Source organism: Elephas maximus, chromosome 1, assembly GCF_024166365.1.
Source record: "Elephas maximus indicus isolate mEleMax1 chromosome 1, mEleMax1 primary haplotype, whole genome shotgun sequence".
Classification (NCBI taxonomy): domain Eukaryota; kingdom Metazoa; phylum Chordata; class Mammalia; order Proboscidea; family Elephantidae; genus Elephas; species Elephas maximus.
This window is the reverse complement of record NC_064819.1, coordinates 156,533,379-156,544,646: the sequence shown is the minus strand read 5'-3', so window position 1 is coordinate 156,544,646 and position 11,268 is coordinate 156,533,379.

Here is an 11,268-nt window from a genome sequence, read left to right as displayed (position 1 = left end):
TAGACTAACCATATCAACTACGAAATTAAATCCATAAATGACTTTAGAGGGTTTTCACCAAATTGTGGATATAAAACATCACTCTTCTGCTTATGCAGAAAAAGATTGTATGATCCTAGGGAAAAAAAAAAAGGAAAAACAGCAACAACAGATATTGCTTTTCACTTTCTCTCACAGAAAGTGTGAGAATCATTTGTTTTATGGATGAGCTGAAAGAATATCATGCTGCAGTTTCCTCCAAACAGGCTTAATATGTACTTTGGGAAATAAAAACCAACAAAATATTTTCCTGCTGACACGGAATTCCACCAAAGTTAAACCAGGAGAGAATAATAGAGTTGTCAAATGACGTTGCAAGGCAACAGAAAATTATAACGTGGTGGATTTTTTTTTTTTTTTTCAAAAATAGCATTCTTAATGACACCTTAGTTTAGATAACACGCAGAAGTGCCTGACACAGTAACAGGCACCTTTTATGTGCTCAGTAATGTTAAAAATACCTCCCCATGTTTGCGCTATACATAATTAACAGAAAGGGTCTAAATGGGAAGATATCTTAAGTAGCCCACCTGTAGTCAAGGGAATAAATTGTGGTCAAGTATTTTGAGTTGAGCTAGCATTCTGTATAAACACACATAAAAAGAAAGAAAGAGAGAAGCAACCCTTTGAAATCTGAGAGGTGTATTTACAGGGAAATGGAAGCATGAGCAGAGACAGTGAAAAAAAAAAAAAAGATATCCAGTATATAGATAGAAATACTTCTTGTAGCAATATATATTAATGTGACCTGTCACTACACCACCAGGGCAAGTCTGTCATCTCTAAGGTATGCCTCAGAGATTGAAAATTCTAGAGCATTACACGCTGAAACAGAACGAAGTCATTACTACATTTTTATCCCTAAAACCAATTAAACAGATAAACATCAATACTAAATATTGACCGCCAAGGCCAAGATAAAATAATTAGCAGAAATAATCACTAAGATTTGGTATAGTATTAAAAAAAAAAAAAAAAAAAGACTTATACTAGATAATCCTACCAAATTACCAAAATGACAGCAGCAACAACATATAGCCAAGTATGTCGACATACAGATAGTGAGATATCAGAATTAAATAATTACATTCGATGTAACCGAAGCAGCCTTACTGTTCACCTATATAATGGCCATTTCTAAAGAAACAATATTGTAAACTTGAATAAAATTGTCAACTATTATACACAGTAATTTGTCATTCATAGCCAACTCAAGAATGAGGGATTCTCAGGTTTGTGATCTCAGAAAATTTGCTCGCTCAGGATTTTTATCTGCAGGCTTCAGATACCTGAGAGCTGCCCTATTAAAGGAGAAACTTACAATCCATTTGTTTTTGCTGATAATTATTAGGTCTTTTAGATAGTTAGATTAAAAAAAAAAAGACTAATGAAAGACTGTTGATTGTAAGTAATACATTTATATAATTATTGAAATTATATAATACAATGTATAATAAATTACATAATAATTTTTTTATAAAAAGGAAAAAGAATTTTAGATTCTTAGAATAAGTTAAGGAAGAAAGAGTAAAAATGAAGGGAGGTAAGAAAAAAAAAAAAGACAAAATTTCTGGTCTTATAAAAGCCCTTATTTTTAAACTTTAACTTGTCATTTTATTAACACAGCCCAGGATATATTCAGTAGACTTTAAATCTAGTGTGTATAACTTCTATGCAATAATACTTTTTCACATAGTTGATGGATTACAAATTGGCACTGTCTTTAAAAAAGGGTATTTGACAATATATTTCAAAACTTTTCAATGTGTATATAATTTGATCCAGCAATACTGGGAATTTATCTCAAGTTATCTTAAGAAAACTGTATGTAAGAATTCAACTTTAAGGGCACCATTATTTAAATAATATTCTAAAGTATGTGTATTCAACTGCAAGTTATTAGTAGATACACTTGAACGTAGTTCAATTGAATGTCATACAACCATCAAAATAGTGTTGCAGAAAAAAATAATGTCATTACCATTTCATGACACGTTAAGTAAAATGTTAAAAGAAAAAACAGATTTTCTAACATTATGGCATCATTTTTTAAAGATGTTTATTTATTTAACATATTCTTATTTTTTTTTTACTATATGATATTCACTGTTCTAAGCACTTTACAAATATTAACTTGTCCAATCTTAAATCATCACAGCAACCGTATAAAGTAGGTCCTGTTATTTCCTTTATTCTACTAGTGAAGACACTAAAAAATGAACAGGTTAAGTAACTTCCCTGAGGTCACACAACTAGTAGAGAGCTGGCATTCAAGCCCAGGTCACTTTACTCCAAAGTTACTACTCTTAGCACACTGTTACTTTATGCTACTGCCCATATTTGTGTGTGTGTGTGTGTACATTTGCACACATACAAGCACATGCGTGTATGCATATAGATATGTGTGGGTGCATATATTTATTGATTATCAAAAGGCGTTTGACTGTGTGGATCATAAAAGATTATTTGTAATATTGCAAGAATGGCAATTCCAGAATACTTCATTGTGCTCATGCGGCTCTTTCACACAGATCAAGAAGCAGTCATTTGCTCTTTTACACAGATCAAAAAGCAGTCATTTGAACAAAACAAGGGAATACAGCATGGTTTAAAATTTAAAAAAATGTGTAAGGCAGGGTTGTATATTTTCACCATACTTATTTAATCTATATGCCAAACAAATAATCGGAGAAGCTGAGCTATATGAAGAAGAATGCAGCATTAGCTTTGGTGGAAGACTCATTAACAACCTGAGACATGCAGATGAAACAACCTTGCTTGCTGACATGAAGAAGACTTGAAGCACTTACTTATGAAGGCCAAAGACTACAGCCTTCAATATGGATTACACACGAACATAAAGACGATGGAAATCCTTACAACTGGACCAATAAACAACATCATGGTAAATGGCAAAGAAATTGAAGTTGCCAAGCATTTAATTCTTCTTGGATCAATAATCTGTGCCCATGGAAACAGCAGTCAAGAAATCAAAAGACGTATTACATTGGGCAAATCTGCTGCAAAAGACCTCTTTAAAGTACTAAAAGCAAAGATATCACTTTGATGACTAAGGTTCACCTGACCCAAAACCAAAAAAACAAACCCATTGCTGTTGAGTTGATTCCGACTTACAGCGACTCAAGCCATTTTTTTTCTGTTGTTGAATTCTGTTGTCTAGATTTTTTTTTTAGTACTTTAGGTGAAGGTTTATAGAACAAACTAGCTTCTCGTTAAACGTTAGTGCACATATTGTTTTCTGACATTGGTTAATAACCCACAGCATAACAATACTTTCCTTTCTCAATCTTGGGTTCCCTATTACCAGCTTTCCTGTCCCTTCCTGACTTCTAGTCCTTGTCCCTGCGCTGATGTGCCCCTCTAGTCTTGTTTTGTTTTATGGGCCTCTCTACTCTTTGGCTGAAGGGTGAACCTTGAGAGTAATTTCACTGAGCTAAAATGCTGTCCAGCGGCCATACTCTTGGGATTTCTCCAGTCTTTGTCAGGCCAGTAAGTCTGGTCTTTTTTTGTGAGAGTTTTGTTTTATATTTTCTCCAGCTGTGTCTGGGACCCTCTATTGTGATCCCTGTCAGAAAAGCCAGTAGTGGTAGCCGGGCACCGACTTGTTGTACTGGACTCAGTTTGGTGGAGGCCGTGGTAGCTGTGTTCCATTAGTCCTTTGGACAAATCTTTCCCTTATGTCTTTAGTTTTCTTCATTCTCCCTTGCTCTCCCCAAGTGATGAGACCAGTAGATTATCTTAGATGGCAGCTCACAGGTTTTTAAGACCCCTGGACACTATTCACCAAAGTAGAATGTAGAATATTTTCTTTATAAACTATATTATGCCAAATGAGCTAGATGTTCCCTGAAACCATAGTCCCCACAGCCCTTATAATGACAATTTCATCCCTCAGGGAGTTTGCATGTGTCTATAGCTCCCATGGCCTTGCCTTCTACAAGTTGTGCTGCAAGCCATGGTATTTTTAATCGTCTCATAAAAAAAAAAAATTTTTTTCATATGCATGCAAAGCTGGACAATAAAAAAGGAAGACTGAAGAAGGGAATTGTTGCCTTTAAATTATGGTGTTGGTGGAGAATATTGAATATACCATGGACTGCCAAAAAATGAACAAGCCTGTCTTGGAGGAAGTACAGCCAGAATGCTCTTTAGAAGTGAGGATAGTGAGACTTCATCTCATGAATATTGGACATGTTATCAGGAGGGACCAATCCCTGGAAAAGGACATCATACGTGGTAAAGCAGAGGGTCAGCAAAAAAGAGGAAGATGCTCAAAGAGATTGATTGACATGGTGGCTGCAGCAATAGTCTCAAACATAGCAATGATGGTAAGGATGGTGCTGGAATGGGCAATGTTTTGTTCTGTTATACATAGGGTCTCTATGAGTCAGAGTCTATTCTATGGCAACTAACAGTAACATATGTATATGTATATATATGCATATTTATGCAAGTAGGTGAGTAAAATAGAGAGATGGAGGGATAGAAAGATAGATGATCGATAGTAGATAGACAGTTTATATATTTGTTAAAATGCACACATAGTATATTTACAAACCCATTGTAACCATTTTCAAGTGTATGCAACTTCCTCTGGCACTCATTGTATTGTAATCTAAATCAGGCTATATACCTAAAGTTCATATTCTTGAGTATTATTTAAAAAAAAAAAATACCTGTTGCCATCGAGTCGATTCTGATTCATAGCAACCCTATAGGACAGAGTAGAACTGCCCCATAGAGTTTCCAAGGAGTGCCTGGTGGATTTGAACTACCGACTTCTTGGTTAGCTGCCGTAGCACTTAACCACTACACCACCAGGGTTTCCTGAGTTTTGTTAGGATCTGCTAAATGAAATTTGAAAGGTTATAGCAGTGAATACTAAGGCAAGGACTCAAAGTAGTTTCTTCTACCTTCTCAATGTTATATATTAAATGATATTGGTTGAAAATGGGGAATCATTTATGATTATTTCTTTGTAACTATTGGTGAATAACGATGCACGAAACATCAAAAGAAGATCAAGAAATACACAGAGTCATTATACCAAAAAGAATTAGTCAATGTTCAAACATTTAAAAAGGTAGCATATGATCAGGAACCAATGGTACTGAAAGAAGAAGTCCAAGCTGCTCTGAAGGCATTGGCAAAAAACAAGCCTTCAGGAATTGATGAAATATCAATTGAGATGCTTCAACAAATGAATGGAGTGCTGAAGGTGATCACTCATCTATGCCAGGAAATATGGAAGACAGCTTCCTGGCCAACTGACTGGAAGATATCGATATTTATGCCTATTCCCAAGAAAGGTGATCCAACCGAATGCAGAAATTATGGAGCAGTACCATTAATATCACACGTAGGCAAGATTTTGCTGAAGATCATTTAAAAATGGCTACAGCAGTACATCAACAGGGAACTGCCAGAAATTCAGGCTTCTTTCAGAAGAGGATGTGAAACCAGGGGTATCATTGCTGATGTCTGACGGATCCTGGCTGGAAGCAGAGAATACCAGAGGGATGCTTACCTGTGTTTTATTGACTATGTAAAAGCATTTGACTGTGTGGATCATAACAAATTATGGATAACATTGCAAGGAATGGGAATTCAGGAACACTTAATTGTGCTCATGAGGCACCTGTACATAGATCAAGAGGCAGTTGTTCTGATAGAACAAGAGGATACTGATTGGTTTAAAGTCAGGAAAGGTGTGTGTCAGGTTTGTATCCTTTCACCATACCTATTCAATCTGTATGCTGAGCAAATAATCCTAGAAGCTGGACTACATGAAGAATGGGGCATCAAGATTGGAGGAAGACTCATTAACAGCCTGCGTTATGCAGATGACACAACCTTGCTTGCTGAAAGTGAAAAGGACTTGAAGCACTTACTAATGAAGATCAAAGACCACAGCCTTCAATATTGATTGCACCTCAACATAAAGAAAACAAAAATCCTCACAACTGGACCAGTGAGCAACATCATGATAAATGGAGAAAAGATTGAAGTTGTCAAGGGTTTCGTTTTACTTGGATCCATGATCAACAGCCATGGAAGTACCAGTCAAGAAATCAAAAGATGCATTGCATTAGGTAAATCTGCTGCAAAGGACCTCTTTAAAGTGTGGAAGTGGAAAGATGTCACCTTGAAGACTAAGGTGTGCCTGACCCAAGCTGTGTTACTTGCAATTGCATCATATGCGTTTGAAAGCTGGGCAATGTATATGGAAGAGCGAAGAAGAGTTGACGCCTTTTAATTGTGGTGTTGGTGAAGAATATTGACTATACCATGGACTGCCAAAAGAACGTACAAATCTGTCTTGGAAGAAGTACAACCAGAATGCTCCTTAGAAGCAAGAGTGGCAAGACTACATCTTACATACTTTGGACATGTTGTCAGGGGGGATCAGTCCCTGGAGAAGGACATCGTGCTTGGCAAAGCACAGGGTCAGCGGAAAAGAGGAAGACTCTCAACGAGAGGGATTGACACAGTGGCTGCAATAATGAGCTCAAGCGTAACGATTTTAAGGATGGCGCAGGACCAGGCAGTGTTTCATTCTGTTATGCATAGGGTCGCTATGCATTGGAACCGACTCAAGGGCACCTAACAACAACAACAACATTGGTGAAAGCAAGAAAAGAAAGAAGGTGAAATAAGGTATGTGTGCATAATATGCTGTATACACTTTACCCAATATTTTAGCATGTGATTTTAAATAGCACACATCATAAGAACTCTTTGAGGTAGATTTATTGTTCTCAGTTTACAGAGATAGAAACAGAATCAGACAGATTAATTTCTCAGATCACATAGCTAGTAAACTGCTAGGTAAACTCTGTCTCCAAATTTCATGTTTTGTTTCAACTTTTGCATTTTTTTCAGTTCAAGCCTTCCCATTTTCTCCATCTGATTGAAAGTTGAGATGAGATCCAGAATTTTCCAAAGTTTCTCACTGAAAATAAATGTTTTTCACTAGAAAATATTGCCTTTTCAACTCTAAAAGAAAGTGTCTGATATTTTAAACATCACATGTTTATCTCCTCTCCCCATTATAACTGGTATAAATTTATTCTGTGGGAAAATGCTATATTTAACAGGAATGTCTAAGATGCTTTGTGTGATTGTTCCATTATGTTTAATTGAACTAAATAAAGCATTAGTGTGAATGACTCTTATTAAGGCAACCAATTTTAGAACAAAAATTGCCGTTTTTCTTCTCTTTCATTCTCAATAAAAAGGAAGCTCCCTAAAAGCATTGCAGAAAATGCACCAAGAAAAAATTAAGTAGTGTAAATTGTATCATAAATTGTGCGCACATTTCCTGGTAATGAATTTCTCAAAAATGTTAAATATCGCACCCTTTTTTTCTACAAGCTTTTAGGCATTGCCTATATTATATCTATTTATAAACAATTTATTTTCTTTATTGAACTTTATATGAAGGTTTACAGAACAAACTAGTTTCTCATCAGACAGTACACACATTGTTGTGTGACATTAGTTAACAGCCCCACATCATGTCAACTCTCTCCCTTCTCAACCCTGGGTTTCCTATTACCAGCTTTCCTGTTCCCTCCTACTTTCCAGTCCTCGCCCCAGGGAGGGTGCTCCCCTTAAACTTGTTTTGTTCCATGGGCCTGTTCAATTTTGGCTGAAGTGTGAACCTCAGAAGTGACCTCATTACTGAGCTGAAACTGTGCCTGGAGGCCATACTCTCAGGGTTTCTCCAGTGTCTGTCAGGCCAGCAAGTATGGTCTTTCCTTTTGAGTAGGAATTTTGTTCTGCATTTTTCTCCAACTCTGACTGGGACCCTCTATTGTGATCCCTGTCAGGGCAGTCAGTGGTGGTAGCCAGGCACCATCTCATTGTTCTGGACTCAGCCTGGTAGAGACCTTGGTAGATGTGGTCCATTAGTCTTTTGGACTAATCTTTCCCTTGTGTCTTTAGTTTTCTTCATTCTTCCTTGCTTCCAAAGAGGTGAGAGAAGTGGAGTATCCTAGATGGCTGCTTACAGGCTTTTAAGACCCCAGACACTACTCACCAAAGCAGAATGTAGAATATTTTGTTTATAAACTCTGTTATGCCAATTGATGTAGATATTCCCCGAGACCATGACCCCCACAACCCTCAGCCGAGCAAGTCGGTCCCTTGGGGACTTTGGATTTGTGTATACGGAACTACAATGACCTTGCCTCGTACAAGTTGTGCTGGCTTCCCCAGTATTGTGTACTGTCTTAACCTTCACTAAAGTTACTACTTATCTATTGTCTCTTAAGTGTTTTTCCACCCCCACCCCTACCCTCTGTCGTAACCATCAAAGATTGTTTCTTTTTGTAGGTAAACCTTTACATGATTTTTTATAGTAGTGAACTCATACATAAACAATTTCTTAACCAACTCATTTGACCAAAAATAATTGTCCAGAAACTTAATGTAAAATCAAAATATAATCTTGAAGTCAATTTAAGACATTTAAAATGTCAAAGACCTATTGACTACCTCTCATCTTTTCTTATTCTGATTGTTTAGATTTCATTCAATTAATAATTTATAATGCTTCTGTAGAGTATTTATGATTTGTCGGTATGAAGGCAATAGCAACTAGAGAAATAAGATTAAACCTCAACAGGTGGAATTGAATGTTATATGAACTAAACACTATAGCCCTAGATCTTGTAGAGTCAGGATTATATCTACAGCATGATTCAGAAGAGTACTAAAGACAATATCAATCTGTTAGTTTTACCTAAGTGAAGTTAAGGGCTTCTCTTAGCTAAAACTAATATACCTAATACACCTGTTATTTATATTCATGAAGGAATTCCTTAAGCTTTCCAGAAATAGATCACTTGTTTGGCCTTGTAGGTATGAAATAAATCCAACTTAAAACTGTATTTTGCAATTGTTTTCCAAAGGCCTAGATGTCACAACATTCCACAAATTTACTTTGATAGTCATCCTAACCTCTTGATCTATGTATGGTGACACATTGCAGTTAAAATTCTTAATATTTTGGGTTAAAGTTAATTGTTATTAGATTGAAATAACAAAGGGGTTGGTGGTTATCCCATATGCAATTATAGTTGGAATTATAAGACTGAAAATAATTAAGGAAGCAACAATTTTCAGAATAATGAAGAAACTTTATGTGGGGGTTTTCATCTTGTATAACAAAGGAAATTTGATTGGGACCGGAGGAAAAAAAGTGAGTAGATAAATAGAACAGTTTTCTAAGTTATTTAAACTCTACAAAGCTGAGCTGTTTAGGAAATATTCCCAGATCACTTCCATTCTGGATATTTAGGAGATTTGCATTTCCTGGCCCCCTTAAGGTTGGGTGGGATCAAGTAATGGTTATGACCAATGAGTATCCAGGGGAAATGATATGTGTCGTTTCCCGACTGGAGCATTCAGTTACTTGTATGAGACCTCCAAAGCTCTGTTTCCATTTTGACACAGAGACTAGCAACATAGGAGATGGTTACTGTTCCATCAATCTATATACCTGTAGGACTATGTTGAATAGGATGTTCTTGTTGTCCTGGAAGGACTTGTAGCACAAGCAAGAAAAGAGTATTTATTTATTATTGCAATATAACCTAGACTATTTATTCTGACCTATACACAAATTGTTACCTAGAAATGAAACGCTACTGTAGAAAATCTTCACATGTGTGGTATTGGTTTAGAAGTTCAGTAAAAGGTGATAAGGAAACTGATACTGAATGGCAGAATGATGTAAATTCATGTGATTATGTTATGCAGTGGCAAAGCATTTGGTAAGACTGTTACCTATGATAACTCGCAATGCAGGTAATGCATCTAACAACACATATGATACATATTACACACACACACCCCTACACATATATGTGTATACACACACACACCCCACAGAAGAAGAGGAAGGAAAACAGAATACAGTAGCATATGGTGTTTAATAATGGCTGTGTTGACAAAGTAGTATAAGAAAAACATGAAATCCTAAAAAAGTTGCCTGGTTTGCAAGCAGGAAAAGAAGTAAACAGTTCAGAAAAATCGTATTAATTTTCAAATTTTGGTTAGCATTCCCAAACAGGAAAATTGTAATGGCAATAGCCACTGAATAAGGAAGACCTGCCAGAACTCAGTTTTGTGGCAAAGATCAAATAAAGAGTACAGCTGTTATGTCTACTCTTAAACCTCTGAATGGATTAATACAGCATTCAGTAAAACTTTTCGGCTGAAAATATAATTTGTGGAAAAGAGATTAAAAAGTATTCATAAGCAAAACTATAATGTCATTTTATACTGTCCATGAACAAAAATATTTATCAATATTAGGGAGAAACAGAATCCTTTTGTGGTTCAGTTAAGCATTAGGCTAAACCCTGATAGGATTTCTCTGATCTATAACGTTTTAAGTTCTTGCTTAGGAAAATAAATGAATATCCATACCTTACATGTAACAATTTGTCTTAGCATTCTGTCTGTGCACAGTTGCAGGGGATCCTCAAGCAGATTCATCTATCTTTTTCATCTCTTTTCTTCCACACTGCCCACCCCCCATTGCCTGCTTCTCAGTAAGCAGCTTGTGTATATGAACAAAGCCATTCTGGTGGCTGATAACGATTGTATGATTTTTCAACTACAACGTGAAAACATGTTACCCTTTTAAATCAAAGTAAACAATTTACATGTGATGAAGTTCTCTTCACTTTGGTATGGGAATATAGAGATATCCTTTAGGCAGGCTTCCTAATTTCTCTTCCTCTATCATTATATTTATATATATATATATTTATTTATCATTATATTTATATATATATATATTTATCATTATATTTACCATGCCTTCTTTGTTATCCTCCTTCTCTACCCACAAGAACCCTCTAGAAATATTCACAGCAGCTGCTGGCACCATTCATCTCATGGGAAGTTCTTCTTTATATCTGGAGAGGAGTTTTGAAGGAACTATTTGGTCCATAGGACTTCCCAGTGTACTAGGAATACCCATTGCCTTTGAGTTGGCTCCGACTCATAGCGACCCTACAGGACAAAGTAGAATTGCCCCATAGGGTTTCCAAGGAGCGCCTGATGGATTTGAACTGCCAACCTTTTTGTTAGCAGCCATAGGTCTTAAGCACTACCGCCACAAGGGTTTTCTGTAGTAGGAATAGAGACAGAAAAACTTGTAAGGGGAGTATGTTCCCTGATATCTGAAAAATC